This window comes from Wyeomyia smithii, chromosome 2, assembly GCF_029784165.1.
Source record: "Wyeomyia smithii strain HCP4-BCI-WySm-NY-G18 chromosome 2, ASM2978416v1, whole genome shotgun sequence".
Lineage (NCBI taxonomy): Eukaryota > Metazoa > Arthropoda > Insecta > Diptera > Culicidae > Wyeomyia > Wyeomyia smithii.
Genome location: NC_073695.1, coordinates 11,807,327 through 11,832,115, shown reverse-complemented (window position 1 = coordinate 11,832,115; position 24,789 = coordinate 11,807,327). Strand labels below are relative to the sequence as shown.

General features: G+C 38.1%; 1 non-coding gene across 1 annotated transcript; it reads left to right on the top strand.

The window, feature by feature from the left end:
* The first annotated feature begins 20,965 nt into the window (after positions 1-20,965).
* On the top strand, positions 20,966-21,047 carry Trnas-uga (transfer RNA serine (anticodon UGA)). Its single transcript has one exon. It is a non-coding gene; the product is annotated as a tRNA-Ser (tRNA).
* The last annotated feature ends 3,742 nt before the right edge of the window (positions 21,048-24,789 follow it).

The window sequence follows — 24,789 nt, the reverse complement described above, 5'->3', positions numbered from 1 at the left end:
GAAAAGGATTTTTGGAAAGATTCGGGGTGGCTCTCAGCCTGGAAAACGGTAAAATATTGACTGCTATGCTGAGGAAGTTTGCCATCCAGCGTTTTAACAATGTTTTTTTTCGGATACACCGGTCTATACCGATGACCATTTCCGACGCCGCTTTTGAATTCGTCTTACGTTGTTTTCGAAAATTAAAACAGCTGTAGATGCGAAAAATGTTTTTTCATTCAACAACCGGACGCAACGGGAAACTGAGACTAACATGCCTTCAAAAGAGTCAGCAGCAATAGTCGGTAATACTCCCGAGCAATTCGCTCAAACCTTCCAGGTTTATTGAAATAATGACATGGGTGACCAATCTTGTGAGGACTTGAGCTTTATGCTTCGTGTAGATTAGAGTGCGAACCAAAATGGTTATCTCGAATTTCAAAAAAAAAAATTATAAATGTTTACCCGCCCGAAAAAACACCCTGTGCAAAATTTCAGCTCAATCGAAATTAAAATAGACTGTTTCACGCCGATACTTGCGTCCTACGACGTGTTTAACCAAGGCAAAGCGTTTCGTCTTCCGGGGCCGACCAATTATGTTCGAAACACTCATTATTTGCATAATATTGTTACGAACATTTACTATCGAGCACGAGATTGCTATTTCCCAAACCAACATATCAACGCCCGGTTCGGTTGCCGCGTTATGGTGGGAGTTGCCAAACTAGCTTTAGAAACTTCAATTTAGCCACTGGTGGGCTTGCTCTTAGTAATTCAAATTGCGTATCCTAGGTGCCCTTTGTTTTGCCAAACATTGGATTCACAATGTGAATATCGATATCAGAACAAATGTCCGGTCGAAGATCGGAACGTACTTTTGAAGTCCGCTGTGAGTCCGGTCTAAAAATTTTCAAATATTTTCGAGACTCTAAGCGTTGACGGTGTAGTAAATTAAAAACAAAAAATAAACGGCTTGTGTAGTTTTCAACATAGCGTTAGCGACATTTTTTATCATAATAAACATGTTTAAAAAGCGATTTTTCCCAAACCAAACAGTTGAAGAGTTTTTGTGTCAGACACGACCGCAAAGATAACGTAGAATTTTAACAGCTCTTCTTAGGTCAATGTATTTCTTGCAACAGGCTCGGTAACACACTTGACGCTTGTTAATCCATTTGATGGTATGAAGCGATAAATTCCAATAATAACTCTTTTTCAATGCTCTCTTTGTGTGAAAAACTCTCGAGTGGCAGAAAAATTTCAACTGCTTCTCAATCATATGATTTTGGGATGCTAAGAAGCGCCATTGGTGTGTCGCAATTGTGACACTTGGGAATTTTGTTAAATTTCTCATCGTTCCTGGTTGCCATTTGCATATGACGTTGAATGTTCCCCGTTCTGTCGTAATCCCGGAAGCATTTTCCACCATTTTCACATTTTATAAGTTACAACGTTGTCCATAACAGCCAGCAGATTGGCGGGCGCTCCAGCATCAAAGCAATTTTTTTGCACTGCTAATGATTAATTTGGCCTACCGAAAATTGGTCTCCGGCACGAGATGATCACGAATTCACCTCTCCCTTCTTTGCCGCGACCAGAGTATGGTACTGTTATAGGAATAGAAATGAAGGTAAAGATTTTGTATGCCCTTAGTGAAGAAGGGGCCTCGTAGATGACAGAACGAACGAGAAAATGAACCATTTGTCGTTTTTAATAACTGTACTGATCGCAAATCGAATCATGAACACTAAGAAGAAGCGCTAATAATGCGCGAGTGGCAGAAAAAAATAACTACTCCGCAATCAAGTGATTTTAGGGCGCTAAGGCAATAGTGACACCTGGTAATGTTGTTGAATTTCTCGTCATTTCCATTTGCATATGATGTGAAATGATTATGGCGTGAGATGATTCAGCAGCGGTAGCATTTTCTATCGTTTTCAGCGCTTTATGAGTTCGAAGTATTTCATAAAAGCCAGCAGATAGACAACAGAATACAACAATAAGTGAGAGGCAGAAAGTTTTTTAACTACTTTACAATCATATGATTTTGGGAAGCTAAGAAGCGCCATGGGTGTCCGAGTTAAGTTCGTTTATCAATGTATGAAAATTATCGCAAATATCAACGAAGTCGAAATCGTATAACTCGCTTTTTATCATGCGCGGAAATTCATCTTTAATTGTATATCATGGTGGAGTCTTACCGATTTACAATTGTGGGTTTAGAGTTGTAAGACAGTGTGAAATAAATCACTTTCTATCAGATATTATCGTATATAAATACGTATATCAATGAATTGCATAATTGTGCCGATGTTGGAAACAACACATTATTATACGTAAGAAAATGTTGACTGGGGTGTCATAATAGTGACATTTGGCAAGTTTGTTGAATTTCTCGTCATTGTGGATAGGCATTTGCATATGATGTTGGATTACTGTTGTTTTTCTGTTATCACGGCAGCATTTTCAATACTTTAGCAGCTACTAAGTATTTCAAAACAACCACCAACGCGTTCACGCATTTTCTTTGCGCTTGCAGACTATAAATTCGACTCATCGGAGGAATTGCAACAGTTGAACAGGATTTTGTCTTTCCTTTCTCCCCGCAACCAGGCCTTACTACCGTTTTTTTACCTGCTACCCCCCATGCCAGGTTTTCCAGAGAAACTCTCAGTGGATTTTCCCCATTTTAGTGAACGCATATCTAATTCTTCAATCGATTGCTGCAACAATGATGGAAATCCGATGCAAATTGACTGAGTTTTCGGTGTTTCAATGTTACCGTAAGACGTTACTCTACGTCAAAACAGGCATGTAGATGACTAACGTTTCTGAAATTCAGTAAATGTTATATTCCAAAATGATCGAGATTTAAACGCTAGGAAAATGCAGTAAACGTCGGAGCAGAAAAATACTTCCAGAGGCCAGCAAAAAGAACAACTCAATCAAAATTACCAAGGGCGCATGTATAAAAGGCTTCAAAATGGTGAATTTTTGGTTGAAGATCTTCTGAAAACCATTAGGTAAATAGCAAAATAAAATAAAATAAAAAACAAACAAATTATTTAATACTAGTCAAATGAACCCGACGTTACTTGGGATAAAAAGTTTGGAAATTTAGAACCATTTCTTATATTGCAATTCTCATTTGGTTATCTTGAATTGCAAAGTAATGTCTGGGGTCCATTCCGGCCGCTAGACATCATCACCGTAACACGTATTCCATGGCATTTAGGATTAAAAATGGCATCTCGGGCGATTCTTAGTCTCTGGGCTTCAATCCGACTCTGGATATATCTTCATTAAGTGATATTTGGCCATTTCCTGCTATTTTCTAGAAATCGGAGCCAGCTTGGCATTTAAAATGGCATCTGCAATTGATTTCGGTCTCCTGGACATCATCTCAATTCCGGAAAAAACCGTATTGAGTTATATTTGACAATTTCTGAGAAACAGAAAGTCGCCATCTTGAAATTCAAACTAGCGTCTCAGGTCGTATTCTGATCTCTGAGCATCATTCCGATTTTTTTAATATTTCAATACGAATATTGGGTATTAGACAATTTTAGGAAATTTTTAAGAAAACGAAAGACGCCATCTTGGTTTTTCAAACGACTGGAACAATATCAATAAGATCAACTGCGTTACGGAATTTCGCTTTTTAATATCCGATTCCCAAACAAAGCTTCAAATAGCTGGAAATAGATTCTGAAGCTATCAGTTAAGGCAGCAACAGAACCCAGTCCTATCTGCAAGATTGTTTGTCCCTATGACATCATTTGAAAAAATAAATTGTCCTTCAAATAAACACTAACAAAAATAATCCCAATAATAAGTGTTCAAATTTGTTAATAAACGCTTCTGGAGGTTAGAAGAAGTTCAAATGAAAAAAATAAAACAAATTCAATAGTTATTCCAAACTGCTTTTAAACACTAAAATACTTAAAAAATCAGAAGAGGTCGGCATAAAAAATGATGCTAGAATAACGAATTCTGTTTCAGATATCAGAATAATGTTGACTTCAAAATGATCGCATATCACATTCAAATATTTAAATTATTATAAATTAATTTCAGAAAACATTAAGATTAAAGATTAAATTTTGATTCCCTAAAACTTTTAAAAAGGTTAAAATAAACAAAGTAGAAAATATATGTTAAACTGAAGCTGGTACAAGATTGAAAAAGTATTAGAAAAGACTGATGGTGATTTGATAAAAATATGTGAATTTCGCGAATCTCGAAGAGCAGGCTTGGTATTTTCCTTAAAATGTGTAAAAAGCAGAGTGTCAATGAAAGCTACGTGTAGCAGTTTTTTGCATCACGCTTTTCGCTTCTGTTTTGTGCTGTGTTTCTACTGGTCGCGGACAAATTTGAAAACTTTCTGCTTAACCACAGCTGAACGAAGCAAGAGCGGTGTATCAGTCTAGTGAGAATACATAGAAACACACCGCAGTGATCACTGCTGGGATGAATTCGATAGCATTCGAAGAGCAAACATGCCTGGCGGGCGGGGATTTATTATTGTCAGTTTCTGGATACAAAGCAAACAACGCAATCTTCTTTCCTAGTTAGATGTTCTCCTCATTTGAAAGGGTAATCGCTTCATTATTCATCTCAACAGCTAGGTTTCTCTCATTTGTCCACTTTACCGTAAAATTTCTACAAATTTTCGAAAGTTACTCTATTTGCTTCTCGATTTTGTCAACTGGTTGAAAGTTTTACGTTTAAAATATGGTAAAATTTGACGATAAATTGATAAAAAGCCGTGATGAGATGAATATAGGAGCGATTACCCTATATGCTTAAAGACATACAGTGAAAGCACTGCAGTAAGCTCTATTGTGTAGTTATTGAGCGTAATGTCCTTTCGTGTGAGAAGGTTACACCGGTTCATAATCTCTCTACGGAGGTATTTCAGATTTCACCGTGACGTTTTTTGCAAGCTCCTCAGATACAAACTGATTTGCTGTTCTCGTCAAGCGTCGCTATGCCCACCACCACCAGTGTTAAAGTGATTGTTTTCGCAGTGAAAAGTATGCTCCTACACGCTAGTGATTCTCTGAGGAGCAGGCTTGTAAAAGGTCACTGTAGAACCACTTTTCACTGCGATAATCGTCTTTTTTTTTCTCTGATGTCGGCAAGTCCCGTTGTCCAAATATATTCTTGAACAAACATGTCAACGAGTACTCGCCACTCGACGTATTTTTTTCCTCAAATGTATTTTCACGTTTTTTCTAGAAATGAGATTTTGGAAATTAATTATATCATTGATCTTAATATTTCATTATCATGGATCTTAATAATATTTCTCAACACATATAGTAAAAAGTAGACGAAAACAGGCCAGAATAACATCGCCAATCGAGCATCTCTTTGATGCACGAGTGTCGATTGACTACCCTGTTCTCTGTGTGAGTGTCGACGGTTGTTCTACATTAACGAGCGAAAGCCTACTGTGACGCACGCTAAGGAAGCGGTATCAAATGAAAGTGTTGACCGTTTACAAGCCTGCTAAGGAGAAACGAGAAGCCTGGTTGAAAGAGTAACCTAAATCAATGACTAGAAAAATAGTGGTTGTTGACGCGTCACTCACCCTCATACGGGTTCCGTTGTTGTAGAGAAATGAGTGCCGGAGAATAATGAAGAGAGATATGAGTACCTGGGAATAATATGGAGAGAGAACAGGACGGAACAGCTTAAAATATGAAGTGTTATCATTAGTGATACCGCGTGTATTGTTTGAATAAACCGTTGCGTCGCTTAGTAAATGATACATTAGAGAACAACATGTTTGTCGTTTATCGCATGGCAGGGTGCCAATGGAAATCGACTTTTCTACTCGAATTCCCCATGCAACGTCATTTCCGCAAACAGATATAGTCACAAAATTCCATTCCCACAGACAGACAGACAATCGATGCGACCTTCCGATGCATCGTCTGAAACAGTTCATTTTCCCGACATTTCTTTGCCGAAATAAAGTGCTGATACTAGATCAGTGCTGAGAATATTCACTGTCATGATATTCAAAAGCAGCGATTTTCAGCCTTCTTTATAATGATAATCATAGTACCCATGCGAACGTTGATATTCATGATACCAAACAACCGATGAACACCAACAGGATAAAAGGTAACATTCGTGTTGATATTTTGATCGTCAAAAATGAAAATCATTTAAAAATAGTGAAAATAAAAATTAGCTTTTTTCACAATTTATGCTGTACTGTGCGGTGAACAGTGTCTACACAGACTTTCACTACTTGGTTTGATAATCACCGAAGCTTCTCTGAATATCATTACGAGACCTTTGATGTTCATTCCACTGTTCTGTCATTAAATATGATAAACGATATTCATGCATCGTCGCAATGAGCATAGGTTACTGAGTTGCATCAGAAAATAAATGTGATGACACTGAGAACAATTCAGTTCATTTACTCGTGAATAAACATCGATATTCTAAGGCACTGTACTAGATACCCAGTTTCCCGTAGAAGAAACACCGAAAGCCACTCTGGATCGAAACAAAATGGAAACAAAAAAAAGATGACAAAGTTTTTGTTTCTGATAACTATAGGTGACAGGGATGAAACCAAGAATTGAAAAGCTAGAAGAGGACAGGAAGAAAAGCGGACAAGAAAATTTCTTCTCTTTCTCTTCAATATCAATTTTCAATAGCAATGGTAACATACTTGATTCTGGGCGGTCGTTATTTTCTCCGCAAGTATTAAGACTTATGAATTTCAAGTCCCTGGCAAAGGTCTAAAAGATTAAAAATGCCTTTACAATTGGACTTACAGAAGTTATGCCTCAAAGAGCTCAAAGTTATACTTTATTGATATATACAAAAGCAGAAGATTTTCAAACAACATTTTTTAATGCTAAATTTCCTAGAAAATCGTTGATATGATGTTTCTTTTTTTAATCGGCTTTTTTGAGTCAAAACAGTTTTTGGGCTGATTTAAAAAAAAAAAAAGACGACCTCGGTTCACGAAGATTTATGCATATCTCAGACCATTCCATGAATTACTCTTTTTGTTTTATCTCATCGGTCAAAAGAGTGAAACCCATCCAGAAGTCCGATCGAGCTGAAATTTAGCGTGATGACAGCCAACAGCCTGCGTCAGTGTTCTATTTTCGACACTGTTATTCCAACTTTGACAAACACCAAATTTAATTGATAAATACAAATAAAATCGATGAAAAACGCAAGAAATGCTGAAACAATGAATAATTCCAAAATAATTTTGAAAGCTTCATTTCCCTTATAGGAGATTGAACCACTACGACCATTCTTTGTTCTATTGTGGTATGCCTCAACTTTTTCTAAGTGCATACAATGTTAAATGGCACATTTATTCCTGTTTGGAAACGCACTCCGTATGAAGTTTCTTATCTCACCTGATTCCCTCCAAATATGTATAATATGTGTCCCTTACCGAAGATATGAAATCCGCGTTGTATGAATACTCGGTATTCGCAGACGACATTTATCATCATAAAGTTTGCCCAGGTTCTTGAGACGATTCTTGCTAGAAAAGTGCTGACTTGAAAACCGAAACTCTTTTCGCAATTTAGAATGAATCTTTTCGATTGCCGTAGAATATGATAGGGGAACCGCTCCTATATTCATCTCAGTACCTAAATTCATCTCATCACGCCTTTTTGGTCAATTTATCGTCAAATTCTACTATATTTTCAACGTAAAACTCTCAAACCCTTGACAAAATCGAGAAGCAAATAGATTTACTTTCAAAAATTTGTAGAAATTTGACGGTAAATCAGACAAATGAGAGAAATAAGATGAATATAGGTGCACCTAGCTGTTGAGATGAATAATGGAGCGATTACCCTATGCCAGTTTGCTTTGATGATCACTTTCTTCCATTCACGGATTTCAGCTTCAAAGCGCCCGGTGAGACTTCACAAAAAGGTTCTGGGCCAACAAAGCTAGTGACCACAGTGACCAAAAACCTAGTATAAATTAACCTGGTTTTTCTTAGCCAGCTGTCGGAGTGTTAGGATGCATTCCCATACTACTTTAGAGTGCTTCAAGTGCTACCTGACTATCGCAGATAAGGCAAATATTTGCGTGTCAGTAATTTTTTTCCTGATACGTATTCGCGTCGTCAAACACGAATGCACACAGTAAGTGTGAAGTGTCTTTAATAAAATTAATAATAATAATAATAAGTATTCGCGTATATTTCTGTCTGGAATACTGTTGGCCAAACATGGAGAAAATTGTATTAATTCCTGGCCCTATGAATTCCGCTCCCGCGGAATCATTCATTTTTGTCTTTTTAGATCTCCTTCTTTTAGATAAACCTGTCGATTCAGCCTCAGAAGGCTTTTTTCCCGCTTCTTGTTGAACCACCGGGGATGAAGTGGAAGCAGGTTAAGTATTGCATCTAAGGCTTTTGATGGAATACTTCTCTCATAGCTCCACAAATCAATGCACAGGCCAATCCATGGATTTTACCAAGCTTAACTTGAATGGGTGTTTCAGTCGATTTGGGCCACCAAACCAACGAGACATAGGTTATTTATGGTCTGATTATTGTTATGTAAATCCAATGAATCATGCTGGGTTTGACACTTCAGTTTTTTCCAATGGCTCTGCTGCATACCCATAGAGCGTTTGTACCCTTCGTGATTGTTTGTTCGATTTGAGCGTTTCAGTTTAGTTTTCGGAGCCTCTTTCTGTTAGGATTTAAAGAAGGTCGTCTACGATTATTATCCACAACAAAGGTGATAAAATCCCGCCTTGAGAGCATCCTTTAGTGTTAATGAGTTGAGCAGTTATTTTTTATTTATTATGTCATGTTTTCCATGGCTGTTTGCATTGAATTGTGAGATGCATTATCGAATGCTCCCTCAATATGGGGAGTTTCCCTGGATTGGATGGATTTTTCGATTTTTCTTTGTGTAGCGTTGTTGTCTTCGTATGCAAATTGAAATTTCCTAATGAATTGGTTTTCATATAAACTATTTTTACATGATGATAAATAAGTTTTGCCATAATTTTACCATTGTAGAGATTCCAGCTAGTTTTCTCAGAGTCTCTGTAGGTATCTTGCAGGGTTCGAAAAGGATTTGCCTGCGATCTCTGTTGATAAATTCTGTAATTGGAATGACATTAGTCAAAGCACTTACCAGAATGGCTGCCTAGGAATAGGCTACGCATCATTGCGAGGCTCCTGTCTCATCCTTTCCTCGCGTTACGATTCGAATTTAACTTCTCCTCGACTTTACATTTTTCATTTTGAAAGTTACTGCAAACGCATTCGAAAAACCAAGGCCAAGGGGTTTTTCAGACCAAAACCAGATGGATGTAAAACTAGATATTAAATCGCTGAAAACGTTTTTTTTTTTTTTTTAAGCAAAGAGAGAGAAAATTTCAAATGAATCTTCAAATTACATAAAAGTACTTCTGAAAGCCAGAACAGGATAGGTAAGAAAACAATCTAAAATTATACTTGATCATACTAACAACAGGAGATGAGAGAAAAAATATCTGGGGTTGAGTTTATATTGCTGTAAATGTTTCGAAGGCGATACAAGCGGATTTACATTACGATTCGGAATTTGACGTTAAATTCATGCAATAGATTACAGAGAAAGGCATATTCTTGCTACTAACTGAGGAGTTGATAAATATAAATGTACGTAAATCTATAGCAGTAGTTAATAAACTAAGAAATCACTCAAATCATAACGAATTATCACTCCACAAGTGACAGTTTCTTGCTCACAATGTTCAAGTTTTATTGCTCAACTACCAAACAGGTGCAGTAAAAATGCACCCAGTTAGAGCGACACAAAAAAAGTTCTCCAGCATCCCTTGCGATTACTTTCTCCTCCAATCAAACTTGACGATGCGATGACGGTGACGATGACGTACTCCTCACAGTTGCAGCCCGGTTATCATACTTGCAGAAGCACAGCTACAGGTTAAGGTGTTCTTTCACACCCTAATATAGTTAACGGTGAGTGATTTACCCCCATCGTAATGGCCACCCCCCCCCCCCCCTCTGCGCATTCATTCCCCTCAACAGAAGACGGAATCTTTCAGAATCTGTATTCATCACGCATCCGAAAATCGCATCCTGGCGGAACGGCCGAACTCATCACATCAAGGAATTCCATTACCATTTTCCGATACACCTCATCAATTTTCCGCCTTAGCGATGCCATGCTCTCGGTTTTTGCTGCACCATAGTAAAATCGCTATCTTTACTATCCTGGCGGGAGTAAACTTTCCCGGCTGCTAGCTGATCATGATTATTATGATCATTGCGAGCGTTTGTTGGTGGTGCTACCGTGCTAGACAACGACGAAGACGACGACGGCAACGACGACGACTGCTCTTTGATGCTGGGCTGCTGCCCGATGGCACAGACATGATGATGATAACAGTGCATCCGTGGACCATCCGTGGAAAATCGAGGGAGGTGCCATAATGAATGGAACGATGGAAACGGAAAATGCATCGATAAAACCGGTGCCGGTCGTTGGCGCACTCGATGGATCCTGGCGAGGGGGCTGGGGGTATGAAGCAACCTTATGTGAGATAAGAGACGATTCGGAACGAGTTTTTCTATGCGATGGAATCCTTTGTTGCAGTTACGGTGTGGGCGGGGGATGATGGAGAGAAATGAAGATAGTTTTTGGGGCAAATGGTAGTGCCGTCAAATAAATGGTGGGAAGTAACGGCAGAAACGTGATTATTAACCTGGGTAATTGGGCGGGATGTTCACCTTCCGAATTGAGGTGCAGTGGAAATGATGCGAAAGGATGCTGTTTAATTTTACACAAAGAGCGATTATTTTAATCAACCGAACGGAAGTACTCGGTTCTCAAATTAGAGGAACAAAATGTGAAGCGGTCTGTGTAAACTTTATCATGTGGAAAATTGAAAACTTTACACCCAATCTGTTCAATTTGTGAAAGCTGTAAAATATGTTTGAAAAATGTGTAAAAACTATAAAATCTTCTTTAACTGTAAAATCAGTCATATCTGGAATGTATATTAAATTCTGAAAGTAAATTTAGGAACATGCTAATGTAAATATGAACCACAAATTGGCTCCAGTTGATGAGCTAAACTGGATAAATTTAATTATCTTCTTGGACCACAATCGGCCAATTAAAACAATTACATTTTATCTACGGAAAGGTACTCTTTTTTATTCTAATCAAAACGGACGAAACTTCTTGGCTGTCTTTATTTGGGTTGAACGCAATGTAACGTCTGACCCTGCTTCTTACAGTATACAACCTAGCAGCGAAAAAAAATCTTCAAATCTCACAAGTCACCGAACTTCCTGCGCCGGGGCAGAAAAAAATATCTTCCCCCATCATTTTCCACCCAACTAAGTTCGCAACATCCTTTGAACAGCTTATCCCGGAAATTAATGTTACAAGAGTTTGAAATTAATTACTCCAAAGGTTACCTCTCCCATCCCCCATTCCTTCTTCTCTCCTAAGTAAGATCGTACGAAAAAAATCCTCTTCCAACATACGCCGGCGAAAGACGCAACAACCCAGCACAAGCTGAATGTAATTTAATTAATCCTTTCCGCTTTACACACGCACACACACACACACACCGTCGTCGTCGTCGTCATCGGAATATCTCCGTAAGCTTGGCACATCTTTTCGAAACCCCGACTCCTTCTGAATCGTCCCGTCAGCCAGCCGCAGGCTAAACACCGTCAAAAAAAAAACAGAAAACAACCGAAGCTCCACTGTAATAGAATATTTCCTCTATCCGCTGCCGGTTCGCTGTTTTATTTGAAGCCCGAAAAGAAGGAAACTCAATTTCAATTCTTGCTGGCTTCGAACATCGAAACGCAAGTTAAACAAGGGCGAGCGAACAATATCTAGGATGAAACGAAGTGGTTCGCAAATATTGACTCGAATCTGACAACGACGATGCCGCCGACGGTGGCGGAGACGAATGAAGCTGGTGGTGGAGGCGATGGCGGTGTTGACGGTGGGATTGAAAAAAAGCTTTCTTTGTGTGGCGCTTCCCAATTTCCCGGCGGTACTTTTTTTTTCACTGTTGTGTGTGCTGCTGCTTCGAAGATCATTCGGTTGAAGTTGAATTAAATTTGATTAAATGAACAGCAGTTATCGATGATGATGATGCGGATGATCCCAAGTAGAGAGAGAACATTTTTCAAGGGGTTTTGAACGGAAAGAGTTACTTTGAGATAGGTCAAGATTCCGATTTCTACCCTCCTTCCAATTGGAGTGGCTCTTTCGGTGATTGATTTCGACTAACTTCAGAGCTATTTGAGCAGATAAATTGCTTCACAACAAGATGGTAGCAATTTGTGTGATTAAATTGTTACATAGATAATAAACCATTTCGTACCCCTAATGTTTCGAACGGCCAGACCCGCACATAACCGTTTCATGTCTTTATCTCCGTGCGCTCGCTTTCGAACAATTTCCCAATCCACAATGATGTGCTAATGATCTAGCTAATGTCTAACACCAACGCCAACCAACGCAAATCATATTTATAATCTGCACTCAATATCCCTATTCACGTATCGTGTTGATCCTAAGCGTCGTCGTCTGATAAAACGACGGTCGATCCCATTCCATGCAAAGCAGCGTGAAAAAGGGGTACCCCGATTGATATCGCTCGGAATCATTGCCATCCTCTGCCAAAAGAAAGACGGGAAACCATTGCGCAGCGGGACAACGGGAAATGCTATCACCTGCCTGCATAGAAACGGGCAACTTTCGCACACCCACACGCCGTTTTTTTTCTGTTGGCGGCGACACCCAAACAGAATAAAAATAATACGGACGGATACGTACAAAGCACAGTTCCAGTCGCTTCTCACGTGCGCTCCCGCCACTGCAAGGAGTATCATTATTATTAATGCTATTATTATTATAGTATACGAAAAACATCGGCGGATAGGGCAAAGAAGCAAGAGACGGACTTGACGCCGCCGCCGTCTGCCTGTCAAGATTCCGAGAACGGTATCAACCGACGCCCGTTGCGGGAAAACATATCCTCCGCTAGGAGAAGACTTTTTATTCGACAGCTAGCGCTGAGATTTGTTTTTTTTTCTGCTTTCTTGAAAACGATTGTTGGGAAGGGCTTTACATCTCTTTCTTTTTGTTTTCAACTGAAAATCTTGATCCGCTGCTTTACAGGAATGTGATGGATTTTAACCTTTTTCAATTGTGTGTAAAAAACAAGTATTATTATACATTTGTTCAAGCGATTTTGAATAAAGTTTGATTAAAACACATGTTTGTTAGTTTGTACCGTAAACAAGTATTTGACTTATATACGAAAATACTGCCCTGAGGTAAAAAAGAAGGTTGCTTTAAAGACGGTAATTTCGATGTTTACGACTGTCCGCGAGAAAGAAGGTCAAAAACCTTCGGAGACGCAAAATTGGAAGAATTGCTCTGAGCAAAATCATGCTAAACGCAGGAACAGCTTGCTTCGGTATAAGTAGTTAACGGCCAAACTATTTCCGAGCAATGTCATACTTTGGAAATGCTTCAAAAACAAGGAATTGGGGCTCCTTGTAATTTGATGCGCCGTTTTTTCGCCTGTGAACAGCTTCTCCATCGGCAAAAAGGAATGGTTTCTTCATCGCATAGTGACGGGTAAGAAGAATGGATTCATTACAGAAACTCATGGAAAAGAAATTCATGAGGACTACCCGTCTTATACGTCGTCGGCTTAGCCAAATTCAGACGTTGCGAAAGTTATGCTGAGTACCAGGTCGGTGTTGGTAATAATGAGCTGTTGAAACTGAGCGAAACCATCACTAGGGAACGGTATCGACCTCATTCAATATGGATAAGCCGAGTCCTGCTTGAAAAATTGCCAGAATATGCGCAGAAGCACGAAAAAATGATAATTCTGCATTACATATAGTCAAAAATGTGAAATTTACTTATCATATTTTTTTTTTTTCATTTCGAAGAAGATGAAAAATGATAAAATTTTGATGTCACATATGTTGTAAATGCCATTAACGTTCTAAATGTTTTAAATTTCATGAATCTTCTAAACGTCCCTAATGTTCCAAATATCCTAAATGTCATAATCGTGCAAAATGTCATAAACATCCTAAATATCATAAACGTCCAAAATGTCAAAAACGTCCTAAATGTCATAAACGTCCTGAATATCATGAACGTCCTGGATGTCAGAATGTCAAAATGTTAAAGTGTTAAAATCAGTGATGAAAACGAAACGAATATGATGCAATCGTCGTTTGTTCTCCACATTTGCACTTCATGAAGTGTACAGACCGCGACTATACATGAATCCTCTCAACCCATAATGAAAGGATGATATGGTGCATAAGTTTCTGGAAGAAAACAAACACATGTCTAGACTACATCAGCTCTGAGAAGCGATTCGCTCGTGGCGTTTGTCTCGACAAAAATCGTTGCAATCCTCAATTACTACGATAAGCTCTCTTCATAGCCAATAAGTTAGCAATAAAGTTAGTTGTGAGTTTACTTCCCCTTTTCTGACAAGTAGGTTTAAATCCCTACGAATGATAAGTCCTAATTGCGAAAGCAAACAAATCCTAACAATTAAAATTACAAATTTCTAACAGTGTTGAGAAGTCACCATTTGTGATTGGACACTCATACTCATTATTTACTAATATTTATCATAAATACTTAAGCTACTAACAAATCCCCCCCTCGAAAAAAAAAAAATCGTGGCGTTTGTCTCTCCATATGCTGGTCGTTAGGGGAAGAAAGGATAGCAACAGGAGAATATCATGTCACCTGAACTACAGCAGAGGTGTGGTTCGGTGAGAGGGAACGTGTGGAGGAAGAGACTATTTTGGCAGCGGTTGAGTTGAGCGAGAGTAGGAGAGCATACACTGGCATTTTCAAATGTCAAATGAATAAGAATATAACAAGACTGACGACACGATGTCAACGCATCTTAGGCTTGCTTTATATGTATTCAAAATCGCTAGAGGTGGTTTTTAAAACATTAAAATGTCCCAAAGGTTGAAATGTCCCAAACATAAGAATATCACAAACTTTAAAATGTTCCAAGCGTTAAAATGTCTGAAACGCTTAAATGTCCACACGGTAAAATGTTAATCGTTGAAATGTCCCAAATGTAAAAAGCTTCCTTGAAGTTAGAATGTCACACACATTAAAATGGCCCAAACGTTAAAATGACTCGAACAAACAAAAATCCCAAGCGCTTCCAATATCTCAAACGTCTACACGGTGACAAAAAAGTCCGGTCACACTCTTTTGGGGTCGCCTGTAGCCTACACGTTGCATCTCTCTGATGCCATCTAAATGTCAAATGAAAGGGTTAACTTTGCTGCCCAAAGTGGCAGAGTTTCGTTTCTGTGCAGTTTGTTTACATTGAGTTGTGAGCCATGGCATGGTTAAGAGCAACTGTTATCGCTGAATATGTGAAAGGGTACAAACCCGGACACATATTCAAACACCTAAAACCGCTCGGAATCAACCGGAAATTCATGTACCGGACCATAAATCGGTACCTAGAGACCGGAGGCACCGAGGACAAGGCACGATCTGGACGACCAAGGTCTGTGAGAACTCCAAGGCTGAAAAAGATTATACGAGACCGGATTCGCCGGAGTCCCGCCCAATCTGCACGGAAGCTGGCCAGGAACCTTAGAATGCGACGACGACGACGACTTTCCGAGACGTCTGAAGCTGGTTCGATCAGAGAAAGGTGGTGTAATTCCGAGATATCGTCTGTGAAGTATCTTTATGAGTTACTGAATAAAGCTATGAAAGCCAGATTCAGATTTTCTTCTTATTCTTTTAAAATCTCAATATTTCCTGTGTGACCGGACTTTTTTGTCACCCTGTAAGTGTTTTAAAATTGAAATGTAACGAAACGTTGAAATTTGTTAAGCTTAAAAATATCTCAAACGTTAAGATGTCCCAAATGTTAAATTGTCCCAAACATTTAAATGTCCCGAATGAAAAAAATTCTCAAACAATAAAATGTCCCAGATATTAAAATGTCCCAAAAATTGTAGTCTCTCAAACTTTAAAATGTCTTAAACTTTAAAATGTTCCACAAGTTAAAAAGTGTCAAACGTTAATATCTCCCAAGCGTTGTAATGTCCCAAATGCTAAAATGTCCCAATTGTGAAAATTTTCTAAACATTGAGATGTCCTGAACGTTAAAATGGCCTCAGAGTTAAAATGTCCCAAATGTTAAAATATCCAAAAAGTTCCAATGCCTCAAACGAGGAAATATCTCAAACAATGAAGTGTCCCACAAGTTAAAATGTCCCATATTTTAAAATGTCCAAAACGTTCAAATGTCTTTAACACTAATATGTCTCAATTGTCAACTGTCCTGAATATTGAAATGTGCCAAACATCAAAATGTCCCAAACATTGTAATATCCCAAACATTGAAATGTCCTGAATGTTGGTATGTCCCAAGCGTTTCAATTCCTGAAACGTCATGTTGTCCTAATCGTCGAAATGACCTAAACGTAAAAATGTCCCAAACGTTAAAATGTCACACACATTAAAATGTCCCAAATGTTGTAATGTCCCAAACGTTGTAATGTCCTAAACGTTAAAAGTCCCAAATGTTAAAATATCTCGAACGTTGAAATGTCCCAAACGTGGAAATGTTGCTAACGTCAGAACGTCACATATGTTCAAATGTCTAGAACGTTAAAATGTCCCAAATGTAAAAATTTCAAAAAACGTTGAAATGTCCAAAAAGTTAACATGTCCCAATTGTTAAATGTTTCAAAATTTGAAACGTTCCAAACGTTGAAACGTTCCAAATTATGAAACGTCCCAAACGTTGAAACGTCCCAAACATTAAAACGTCTCAAACGTTGGAACGTCACAAACGTGATAATTCCGTGATGATCCCGAACTTTGAAATGTGCCGCAAGTTAAGAAGTGTCAAACGTTAAAATGTATTAAACATTGTGATGGCCCAAATGCTGAAATGTCCCAAGGCTAAAATGTCAAAAACGTTAAATTGGCCCAAACATTGAAACGTCCCAAACGTTGAAACGTCCCAAACGTTGAAACGTCCCAGACGTTGAAACGTCCCAAACGCTCAAACGTCCCAAACGTCGAAACGTCCCGAACGTTGAAACGTTCCAAACGTTAAAATGTCCCGAACTTTGAAATGTGCCGCAAGTTAAAATGTGTCAAACGTTAAAATGTCCCAAACATTGTAATGTCACAAATGCTAAAATGTCACAAGTGTTAAAATGTCCTAATTGTTAAATGTCCAAAACGTTGAAATGTCCCAAACGTTGAACAGTCCCAAGTTTTAAAAGGTACCAAACTTTGAAATGTCACACACATTTGGGAGTGGAACTGGACTCCAAGCTTACATTCCAGAACCACTACTCTAGCATCATTTCGAAAGCTAACCTCAACCTAGGTTTCATTATGCACATGGCCAAGGACTTTTGCGATCCGTACTGCTTGCGAGCTCTCTACTTCCCGCTAGTACGCTCCATTCTTGGCACAGCCTCTGTTGTATGAAGCCCACATTTACAAATTTTGAAATCCAGAAGAGAAGCTGTACAACACAAATTCATCAGATTCGCTCTAAGTTATCTTCCTTGATCTAACAAGTAAGCCTACCACCATATGAAGACAGATGCAACCTGTTGAATATCGACACCAAACAAACGGAGTATTGCTTCAAGAGCTGTTTTCGTCGCTAAACTGCTAATGGGTGAAATTGATGCTCCTGAGCTCCTGTCGATGTTGAACTTAAACATCGCGTAGCGCCTCTAAGATCTCGAGACTTCCTTCGACCTGCGTTTCATCGAACCGACTAAGGGAAACATGAAACAGTTCAAGCGATGTGTCGTATTTTAAATAGTGTATGTCACCTGTTTGACTTTTCTTTAACAATAGAGCATTTTAAGAACCGAATCCTTCGAAGTGACATGTTAGATTAATCGTAGAAAATGCGTTAAAGTGTTATTACTTTTCATAATTCTTGACTGATTTTTGTTTGTGATCTGTAATTATAAACTCTGTACACCTCATTTAAAATGGGTTTTTATGCCGATTTGAGAATGGTTATGATGTTATCAGCTTATATCACACTGAGAGTATTAAAAATGTTGAAAACATTAAAAATATAAACTAAATAAAAAAATAAAAAATGTTAAAAGCGTTAAAAAGAGTAAAAATGGCAACAACGTACAGTGTTTAATTCTGTTGATTTCGTGCATTAAACTATTTACGTCCTCCTATTTGATTTTAGTGATATATTTTGTTCGGAAATATTTCTTTTTATTCCATTGAACGATCCCTTTATTTAAAAATGAACGATTCAATGATTATTCCATTTAAAAGTGATAGGAAAAATTTATGTTTTAAGATAGTGAGATACACAGTCAGTTTCTTCGCAGATTCTTTTGGTTGCAAGTTTGTAGCGTGGCGTTGCGTAAGCACAGTATATTTCGTAGATCGCAGACTGATGACTATCATTCTAAGTAGATTACTTGAAGAACTACGTTTGGGAGGAACGTTTGAGCCAATCTAAGCTGGAGTAGGTCTGGTAGTCCTCATTGCTGGCTACGCCCCTCTTGACCGTTACTTTGGGATATTAGAAAGAATATTGATGAGGCGGAACTCACTCAATAAAAAGCCACCGACTCAGCGCCACTTCCGTAAGTACAGGTCCGAAATGTTAATGTTTTGGTTTTCGTTTATAATTTTTATTCCGAAATTTTACCTTTACCACCTTTTCTGGCATATTTGTTACCATTAATGTCACTTCCGGCATGTTTGAGACATTTTCGAATTAAGCGAAAATAATCAATGTTTAATTTATTATTTTTGCTTTTCAAGATTCTACCCCTTTTCGCCTCAGAAATAATTTTCGGTTACGCCACTGTATCATACAAGTAAAACAAAAAAAAATATTTATTTAATATTCGTTAATCGCAAATTTGAATATTTTTTCTGTGATTCGATTATCCGGAATGAATTTTTTTTTATGTTCCGGATAATCAAGTCCGACCTGTAAAAAGTGTAATAACGAAAAAAGTATATTTTTAGCAAAAGTTTAACACATTTTATTCAATCTTCCTTTTTTATTAACAGATATCGAGAATACCAAAACAGACTCTAGTAAACCAATGGTTTTATATTTTTTTGGAAATAGAATAGACGTGCTATTAGAATATCAAATAGTTATCTGCGTTTTCTAGCAAACTAATAAGTAATTGAAGTTCAATTAACCCTTGTAAACCGATAATGGTTAAATGACTTTTTTATTTTTAACCATAACGATTGAAAAGGTTCAGAAAAAATATATATTTTGGTATGACTAATAACTTTATAGAAGCTTTTTAACATGCAGAAAATCTTGTAAAAAAGTTGTATGAAGAATTATTTGAGTGAGTTTCCCATATAAAACTACCGTCTGCCGGGGTGAGATTGTTGAAAAAAAGATATGTTTTCATTCCTAAAGCACACATTTAGGCAATGAGTTTGATCTAAAACACGCCAATGCACACTTAAATGTTTAGTTGCCGCAAATATGGTTATAATATTATCAGAAATGCCGAAAAAGTTTAGAATGTCAAAAATAAATCCTATTTTAAGGGCGATGAATTATAACCTTAAATAAATTTGTCTGTAGGCATACATTTGCCAATAACTCTACTGAATACTAAAAATCGTAAAAATTCTGTCGAATTGAAGACACTACAATTTCAAAGCAAGAACTCTGGTATTTTCCAATCAAATAAATCAGTCTACCTCGATCCTCGAGATAACAGCAATGCTGCGAAATTGTAGATGTGAAGGAAATCTACCGTTTCTGGTTGCAACCTCGTTCCGTAACTATCACATGTTTCCACCGAAATTACTCAACGACACACACACCCGTCGTTACGTGTCTCATTCGACAAAACTCATTCATTGGGCGCCTGCTAACCTGCAGCTGCACACGATTGTCATCCAGAACGAGACAGCAGCGACGAAGCTCAGGGAAAATTTAATTAAATTCAATTTCGTGTGAAACCACATCAATTCAAACCAACCCCCAGACATTATCGCCAAAAGTTGTTTCACGTACATTCCTCCTTCCAGAGAGAATACAACCAACACCCACACACAGGAAAAAAAAACAATAAACGAGAAAAGAAAATGCAACAGTCAGATTCTGCCACGGTCCCGGCTGATCGTCACTGTCAGACAAAACATGAAAACTTTTTTCCTCCGCTTTCACGCTGATTACGTTTATCATGAATCGCACCTTCGGATATGCAACGGGTGCAAAATTTTGTATGACAAACTTTCATTTAATGACACACGGAATTTCATCCGAACCACCTAGACAAAGACTCCCGGGCTAAAGCATTGCACTTTTTCTCCATCGGAATCCATCCGCTTCCCGGGATTCGCAACCAGCGTCGATTTGTGGCTCTCCAGTTAACCCACAAATCACTCTTCAGGACGTTGCCTGTTTTCGTAGTGAAACCACTGCTGCTTGTATTGTTCGAAAGTCATAGTGGCTAACCGGAATCGAGAGAGAATGAGATAGGATCACAAAGAGTGCACAGCACACTCGAAGTGATATCTATTGCCATTAAAAATTAAAGCGTTTTAATAAATTCTTCGCCTGCGTCATCCACCCGGATAGAATGAGTCCCGGTGCCACCTGGGGGCTATCGCTCTCGGATACCGCAACGCTCCAGGAGAGGAGTAGACAAGCGACGAGAGTTCATGCTTCCGATGCAAATTGATTGTCGGTGGGACTCCTCCGATGGCGATGGTCTCATGATGAAAATTAAACTTCCACTGATAAGGCACCGCTGAATGTTGCTTCATTTTGTTTTTTGTTTTTATATGACGAGAGAAGGTTGTTGGCATTTGCTCTGTGGTGCGACGGCGGCAGCTGCTGCTGGCTGTGAAACAGAGCGTGTGGTTGTGCGAAACAAACCAGCGACGCATCAGTTGCTGTGGTGTCCGAGCGGTTAAGGAGATGGACTTGAAATCCATTGGGTTCTACCCGCACAGGTTCGAATCCTGTCTACAGCGAGAGTTTTTTTAGTCACTAAATATTTTGCATTAGGTTTGAAGCCTGGATAGTGAATGCGTCTCAACACTTTTACAATTGCGTTTCATCAACACTATTACGATTGCCATTATTTCTCAGGCTCGGTCTTTTACGTGCTGCTGCTGGCTGAAGATGAAGAATAAGAATGTTATGAGAGGCTTTGTGACTATGGCTAACAATCGAGTCACTAAGAATCGAGTGCTCCTAGTGATCGTGATTCGGAATATTTGCAGTTAATTTGAAAAAAGTTCCACAGTGTGGAACCTGCTAGCCAATTTGAAGAGGTTCGAAAATATTGGATTAACGAAAAAGGCCACTTTGACAAGTGAACGACCTTGAGTTTCAAACCTTTCACGTCAAAAGATTTAGGTATGGGTTTATTCTCATACTTCCCATGCACTACCATTGATCTAGTTGAAATCTAAACGTACCACGCGCAACCACGGATGAAATGATGTTGAGTACGACACGTATTTTCAATATGATATTGCCAAATATGCGGAATATAACAATCATCCAGGCCAGAGATGCCAGATGTACAGAAACGATTAAAATGACCATTTTGATTGAATGCTCAACCTCAGCATAATTGAACGAATAAAATTTATCATTTACTAAGAAATTCCTGATCTGACAGTGGTTTGCAGCTACGGACAGAAAACTCCCAACTGATTTCCGTTTGTCTTATGAATTTTTGACTAGATTTAATAATTTTCCACTACAGCTGTACTAAGCACTTCAGTTGTACGCTGACAACGCAATGAATTTTGTTAGAAAATATTTGAATTTTTCCATTTGCCGCGAATTCCGAACCCAACAATAGTAACCTATTCTCAAGCGGAGATTGAAGAAGAGCCTCAGAAAGCTACAGAAACAGAGAAATCCTGGGATAAAATAGCCGCTAAGATTGACGCAATAGTGTATCCAAACAACACTACAGAGTGTTTGGAGAAAAGTTCGTAAATTCATCGGAACCGTGAAGATATATCTTTTTCTGAAGCGATTTTTTATGGAACCTTGAAGGAAAGTTAAAGGTTTTTATAATTATTCGGAATCCAGGATTATAGTTTCATAATTCCAAAGACGATTTTTTTTTTCAAAATGATGCAAAAGTACGGTTTTTGTGCTCAAGCAACTAGGTTTGTTGTTTTCCTCAAAATGTAGAAAGAGTAAAGTATTCACCGCCCAGCATGAGCGCTGCGTGAAACAGATTTTTGCAACTTTTTACTTATGTGTTGTTCTGTGTTTCTACTGCTCTACTGCTCGCAGAGAAATTAATACACTCACTGCTTACACAACAGCTGAACGAAGCAAGAGTGTTGCATTACTCTAGTGAGAATAACATTCGAAGATCAAACATGAGTGACGGGCGGCTGGAATTTTTCTTTTTTAGTTTCGAGATTCAAAGCAAACAACGCAATCTACTTTTTTACCTAGATGCTCCCCTCATTTTATATATGCTTTTAGCCATAAAGTAAAGTCACTGCAGTGAGTTCTTTTATGTAGTTATTGTAAGTAACGTATTTTCGTATAGGAAAGCTCACATCAATTTTTTACTCTCTGGAGAGATATTTCAGACTCCAACGCGTTTATTCTGCATGCTCCTCAAATACACACGACTCACTGCTCTCTTAGAGCGAGTGTGCGCTTTACCCACCAGTGTGAGAGCAGTAGTTTGCGCAGGGAAAGATATTCTCCTACACGATAGTAATTCTCTGAGGAGAAACGACAAGTCTGCAAGTAACTATTGAACAACCAAAATTTGATATTTCGTATCTGAAACCAATTATTTTCATGCTTCCCATGAACGCTGAATTTAAGAATATGCACGCAACCACGGATAACACGATGATAGGCATAACACGTACTCTTAATAGACCTTTTTACGTACGAACGTGTTAGTGCAACTGGTTGAGGGAAATGTTTACGAATAGCTGTTTTGTTTGCAAAGCTATGTTTTTAGCAGCAGGACAAATATTCAGTTGAACACTCATTATATGTTTTAAACTTGTTTCTGAATAATTTTTTTTTCATTCGTGATCAGAAATCGGAAGAAGCTGCTGAACATAATCGACCAAAAATGCCACTTTTTACGTGATAAAAGTCGAAGCAACGAAATTCGATGATTTACAGTTTGGAGGAAACAAAAGCAACTTTACACGGGTTCACTAGTGTGCGTAGGTGATAAGTCACTTATCTCTATAGTAATATTGCCAAGGACATGAAATACGAAGTACAACAAACATCCAGACTAGAGATGCTAGATCTACAGAAATTACTTGACTTTGTGTTTATCTCTGATTATTCGAAATCTGCGTTCGAAACATCCTAGTTCGACCTTTTTATTTAGTGATGCAATAATCCATGTCATAAAAACTACAATTATCCACACTTCGATGAAAGCGTAACTAAATTTTCTTATCGATTTCTACGAAAACCAAGGAAATTAAGGAAACTAAACGAGTTACAAACATTTGAAGTTGGAGAACAACGATTGCATGTTCCAATTACAAAGATTCATTTTACACGCTTGCCGAAAGGCGTAGTACTCATCAAAACTGTTAAAAAGTAATTAAGAAGTAAATCAGTTTTGTTTTTGTTTTTCTTCAACATTTTTGCGGTTATTGTTTTCATATGCGTTGTTGACGTAGCATTACGTCTTTGAAGAAGATTCATATTGGCCATAAAAGCATTACTGTGCTCTATGGACTTTTATGCATATTGTAACAAGCACAAAAGGCGCTTAGTTTTATTCTAAATTTTTCAAAAAACTGAAATCATACATGTTTCTTTCCGAATGAGGCAACCAAAAATCTTTATCATTTTGTTAAGTTTATAATTGCTTGTTATAAAATTAAAAATATATACTATGTTGATTCTGAAGGTCACGCAGCATTCCTGATTGGCAATACTTTATTGTAAGATTTGGACCACTGCGACCATTGTTTTGATCTTCCCAAAATGCGCGTTTTTCTTCATCATTTACTGGGAAAATTGCATTCAAGTGCGCTGTTTTTCTTTCCGCATCAATACATCGTTTTTTATACTTTTATAGTCGTTCTACTGAAATATCTTCTTTCACGTGTTATATTTTGAAGTCACATGCGCAATTCAGCGATCGAAATAAAATTAATATGACATGCGTTTATTTTGCAACTGATGCCTGTGACTAAATAACATTACAGTTCCATCTTAGAAATTTCTGCATGAAGAAGCTGCTTTGGTAATTTTTACAATTAAAGTTCGCTTATAATTTAAATGTGAAGGTAATAAAGTATTATCCTTGAAGAAAGTAAAAAAATGCATCTACATCGCATTTTCTCACTCTCGATGTTTTTCGGTATGAGACAGTATTGGCACAGACAAACAGACGTGCCTCTTCGAAGAAAAATCCTGAAAAATCTTCATCCTTATTCGAAACGTTACACTCGGGCGCCACCATGTGAGCTTATTGCCTACTAACTTCGTAAAACGGTTTTTGTCTTTGCCAATGGGTATGCGCGCTTGCTTAAATTAACACCAGCAGCATTACTGACGGTTTTTGTCTTTGATAATAAATGTACACGCTTGCTTATAGCGACACTAGCGGCATTATAACCCACTAAGCACAATTTCGAAATGATCGTTATTTTTCTGGTCGATGAAATCGTCAACGAGTGGCACGTCTGTTTGTCTGTGGTATAGGGGTGTAAAATGAAAATTTAAAATCGAAACAGGGGACGA